General features: G+C 35.7%; 1 long non-coding RNA gene across 1 annotated transcript; it reads left to right on the forward strand.

The window, feature by feature from the left end:
- Positions 1-217: 217 nt before the first annotated feature.
- LOC124668496 lies at positions 218-4,418 on the forward strand. The gene is made up of 3 exons (XR_006991720.1): positions 218-791; positions 885-925; positions 4,104-4,418. It is a non-coding gene; the product is annotated as an uncharacterized LOC124668496 (long non-coding RNA).
- Positions 4,419-5,735: the final 1,317 nt, after the last annotated feature.

Genomic DNA, 5,735 nt, shown 5'->3' on the forward strand with positions numbered 1-5,735 from the left:
TTTTTGAGCTCCTGGAATCCTTAGTATACATGCTATATTTATCATTTTTATATTTTTTTGTAAAACTCTATTTTGTAAAATAGTGCGCTATTAGCACGTTATAACGTGCATAACATATTTTGAAAGACCACGCTATTTCATGACAATGAGCAAGCCCAATATTAGCATGTGCAAAACCTTTGATGGCACAAGGCCCCCATTATACATTAACGAGGGAAGGAAGGAAAATATGCACAAAGAAATTTCACCAAAACAAGCGAGCGAATTAATATTGACTGATAGACTAGGCAGTAGGACCAAATATCCAATAACAATACTAATGTCTGCATTTTTCTGTAACATAAATCTTATTCCAAAAGATGTATTTTGTTTGGCAGTAGGACCATGTTTGTTTTTCAGTGGGAAGCCAAATTTGTTTCTATCATACTCATCCAAGACAACCTTAATCCTTCTCACATAATTTATATATGAAGAAGAGTTAACAAAGTCATGAATGTCACTAATTATATCGACTATTAGTAATTTTCACTTCATGATATTGTTACAACATTTTTTGTTTGAACGGTTGCACCTTATATCACTATTTATGTATTAAATTTGTATACCGTTCTATCTATAGTCTAAAAGTAATTCAGTAGGTCGCACTTATTCTTTCCACCATCTTCTTTCAGATTTCGATGCTTAATTATAGAATAATACATTTATACTGGAGGCACATTCATGGTCAGGAGCTAGGTAAAAGAAGGAAGCTGGTATGAAGATGGCTCGGCCCAGCCATGACCATGCTAGTGGTGTGCCCCCTCTGTCCAAGCTAATTGCCATAGCGGATTTAGTTTTTGGTTCAAGTCAGTTTGTTTAATTTAACTTCAATTGCTTTTTTTCAGAAGTACAACTTATAACCCTTCAGGAGGATGAAGGTTGTCAGGTAGCTATTTTCTCACTTTTTATCTGATATTTTCTTTCTTAATCATCGTACTAAAATTTATGTTTGTTACGAACTTATCTATTATGATACCAAATCCTTGTTTAAGGAAGGCAATCAATAGTAGTACTAGCCAAGATGGGCTTATTATTCAGGTATATCTATGTAAATACATCACCTATACAGAAGGAAGATTTCAATATTAGTAGGTGATAAAGAAGCGTCTCCACAGTTAGGTCGATGCACATGTAGCATTCTAGAGTTACTATACATGTTTAGATATCGTATTATTGTTATTTTGGTTTGATGTTAAGTACATTTAGTTATAATTTGAATTCCAATACCTTTAATTTGGGATCTATGGGCCATTTGAAATAGTGAGATTTGGTAAAACTGTACTGTCATTTGCCAGCAATATTCTTTAATCGAGAGAAAACACTTATGATTTAGATTTCATCATGCTGTTCAGTTCTATTCATGCTGGTTGTTCTAAGATAGAAATGTATGTATGTGTCCAGGCTTGTGTGATTTATTTCTGACTGAAACTAATCTAGCTCTGTATCCTTTTGAGTTGTGTTCAGTCAGCCATTTCTGCCTCATAGTGTCTATGCCCCATTCTATATGTGGAGCATAAAAGACAGTAAACATTTTTTAGAAATGAGAAGCAGCTCTTTAAATGAACACGCATGTTGCATATTTCTTGTTTCTCAGAGTAAGGTAAAACAACAATCCTCTAATATAACTTGGGCTCGTTGATATATTAAACCTATATCACCCAATGTTCAGGATAAAGCGCCTTCCTCATAATTTCATTTTATAACCTGACCACCAATTCCAACGGGTTTTCAAATTCTTGAGATAACTTAATATTAATGGACAATGTTTCTTGATACATGATCTGAAGGTGTCTTGTCTTTCTATTCTGCATTGGAATGTTTCATCACTTGAACTAAAACACACACATGTACAAGCCAGTTAAATGACATCAAAACTGAGCCCATAGAACTATTAGCGTCATGGTTTAGTCAAAATTGAAAACTATAGCCAGGATTTGTGTAGGTGTTCATAAACAACAATCAATGTTCTGGGTAAGTGGGTATAAATTATATGCTCAAGCATTGGCCACAGCCGCATTAAGATCTTGCAAAAAAATAATTATTGAAGGCTTAGTTGTATAGCGTATTAGCGTGTTAAATTTGGGGTCCTACTTTTCCATTTAGCTATGCTCTAATACAAATTTTAGTAGCACTAAGATGTGGTTATCTAAATAAGAAACAAGCCCTTGTTCTTGCAGTATGATGACAATCCAAATAAAATACTATTTATTTATGAAGTCCAAAGTAATGTTATGCCTCCTTTTTCATGGTTAATGCATTATGATCTTCACTATTCTCATTTTTCAATCCTTAAGATATTGTAATTCAAGTAGGGCATCAGCAGGACATACCCCAAAATAACAACTTGGTATGGTTAAGGATTGAAAAGGTCAAGGAATCAAAATTCATGTATGATATCTGCAACAGGCTATTCTGATGTGCATAGATGGCAGCAGGAGGTCCTGATGCAGTTAGTGATCCAACAAAACTCCAATTACTGAATTGCTTCTTCACACTGCCATCTACCAAGTAATAAAATAAACACACATATAACCTATACACATGTATATAGAATCAGAAATGGCCAAGTAAAGACTATTCTATAGCAAACAAAATCAATTATCAGACCTTTAATACTTCAATTGCTTAACAGAATACATTTGTATACGAAGACCAAAGTAATGTTATGCCTAAGTTTTCCCTTCTGGTTTCTATTAACCTATGCATCATCTTTTTAGCATTCCGTTCTGTTGGCCATTTTCTGGCTATCGATTTTTTTCTTCGTTTTCCAGCTTTTTAATGCTCCTTTGTCCTCACTTCCCTAACCGGCCATTGGATAGTGAATTTACATTTTACTGTGTCATCAAGTTAGAAGTTGATTAATTAGTACTGAGATGTTTATGTTTGGATTTTCCTAGAGCTGTTTCAGGTTATTTTGGTCCCAGCTTGCCAAATAAATCATGCTTTTATTGCTTTTTAAGTGCATGTTTCCTAATGATTGAGGGATGAGGCAGAGCTGACACAAGTAGAGATCAACAGATTTTTTTTGTCTAATTAAGAATGAAAATCCCAGGATGTATGTTTATCATAGTACTATAGCAAATGTTGGTACGAAATGGTTGTCTAAAAAAAGTAGGCATCCAGCAACCTGTGCAGTATATTTTTTGTCACTGTCTCATTATTCTGAACCAGAAATAATCTTCTCTTCTTTTCACCTGAAGTTTTACCTCAAACTTGAATAGCAGTTTCATGCCTATCAAATATGTTTCGGTGGATGCATATGCCTTTGAAATTTTGTAACTGGTCCATGTATGAATGCGAATGGTTGACCATCATGCATGTCACTGCCTTTCGTGCTTCTGGGCTTTGTGTACATCTGTCAAGTTGCTAAATCAGTTGAGATTGTTCAAAGATATGGTTGTCCAATACATGTATTTAGGTAACTGCATATAGAAAGTTTGCTATTGTTTTCCCTGAGAAGATACTCCGCCAACTAGCCAAACTCCACTATTCTATGAACTCTTCATTTCCGGTTTGTATCTTCCCATTCAATAGTCCACTGTCTGTGCAAGTCTATATAGAAGATTACCAGACCGAAGAGCCCTCTGTTGCTACTTGAGTGCTGGACCAGCCACAGTAGATCTGGTGTAGTACCCAAGTTCTGGCTTCAAATCAGATCTAGATAGTACCAAGAGGAAAACTAAGTGAATTTATATAAGTTCAATACTGGCAAATAATAAGATATTATTCAGGCATATTTTCTTTGGGAAGTAGGAGTAGTATTGAATGGGTTGGTATCTTATTAACTTTGATCCGACGCATAGCAATCTTGCTTATTTGGATAACTTGTATATATCCAACATGTGCTTACACCAATATCCCAATATCTTATGTGTTTATTGGCCAATTCTTCTTAGCCTTCTTATGAGAATGGTGGCTCTGGATTTATAACTTATTAGTTTTTTGCCTTTTCTTTTCCCATTTTGGTATTATTAATCATGTTATACTGAACTGAATGCCATCTATGTGTATAAATTTGAACTTAATTCCTTAACAAGATAAGTTGGCTGCAATTATTTTCACAGAGATAGTGGAGGCCTGGAAACAATGGAAAATACGAAACAAGTCCTACTTTGACAGGATCTAGGTTGACAGAATGATCACAGACCTCAAAAAGTTTCAGTGCAGAATTTGTCCTGAGCACACGAAGGCGCCCTCATTGTTATTCACTGCTACTTGCACTTGTAATATCTGTTTTCGTACCTTTTTGTGCTCGGCCAAAATGGCATAAGCCTCTGTACATATGCCATGCAAATAATTCTGTTGTTGTAATTCCATTTTTTTTTGCCTGTCATGGTAGTGCCCAACTCATATATGTATATGTGTTGCTGAAAATGTATCCCTTGGTTAAGTCAGTTCACAGTTTGGTGCGAGCTAAACCAAGAGCCCAAAACGCACCATCAAAACAATTTGTCTCAGTCGATGCTTAGCGCAAAATGAAAAAGTTTGTTTCTCTGGTTATAATTTATGGTGATTTGCTATGTTTTGTGAAACCTAAAAAGATTTATTATCACTTTTCTACCTATGAATGTGTTTTACGGGGTCGTGCGCCAAGGCGCACATTTAAATCTAGTTATACATTAATCAGCAGTGTTAATGAAAAATGATTACGCAGCAAACTTAATTTATCGTGCAAGATATCCCTGGGTAACTACTCCCAACACCCATGTGTTGATGCAGTGCAAGTGGTTATATATTATGCTCCTAACTAGCGAATGATCCATATATAGTCCAAGAAACGAAAGCACAAAAATGAGTAGTGCCCACTTGTGCTGAGTTAATGAGGGTAAAATCAGTCCAAAATGTAGACATGGGTGTGAGAAATACCAGTAAAGTGTTGCATGTACAAGCTAATTACGGTGATCATGCATACCACTGCATATGGTGTAGTACAACTAAAATATTGCAGGTCCAAAGTTACTCCTTCATTCAGGTGCTGACTAAGAATTTTTTATTTTGAGAGGGTTTCAAAAATTATCACTCTTCCAAATGGTTAGGGAGGGCGGCGTAGAGGGAATTTAAACATGGTTTCGCCCTAATTTAAAATTTTGCATATAATTGTTCGCTAGGATAGGCATGATACAATGACGTGGAGCGATAAAATATGTAAATATCGGAGGGTCTCATGGACAATTATGTCCAAACTTCTTTAGTCCATATGTTCCACTCCTTACTATTGTCTTTATACTTATGGACCCGATCACCACCTAACACCTTACCCAATGGTTAGACATCAAAAAATAAGGATCCAAAGCTTTTAACATTGGTAATCTACATGAATTTTCACTCGGTGGGGTAATTAGTGTCACAAATGCATAACTAGAGGGTAAAAAGTGAAATTCACTCGCAAAAATTTACAAATTCCAAGGTATTATATGAAAGAAAGCAGGAGATATACAAAAAAAAAATCTTCATGTTATGGGGGGGGGGGGGGGGGGGGGCAAGCCCCTGCTGGTCCCATGTCTCCACCAGTGTTTTCATTACAAGCCAACATCATAAAAATGTTGTATATGTTCCTCGGTACAGGGAGCTTGTGTAACAATTAAAAGATCAACTTGTGGTACTAAGCTGAATGCTAGATCTATCTCTAGTGTTATTCATCTACTATTGATGCTACAGCAATGCTCTACTAATACTAGTGTTCCACACCGTAGGTA

Source organism: Lolium rigidum, chromosome 6, assembly GCF_022539505.1.
Source record: "Lolium rigidum isolate FL_2022 chromosome 6, APGP_CSIRO_Lrig_0.1, whole genome shotgun sequence".
Classification (NCBI taxonomy): Eukaryota; Viridiplantae; Streptophyta; class Magnoliopsida; order Poales; family Poaceae; genus Lolium; species Lolium rigidum.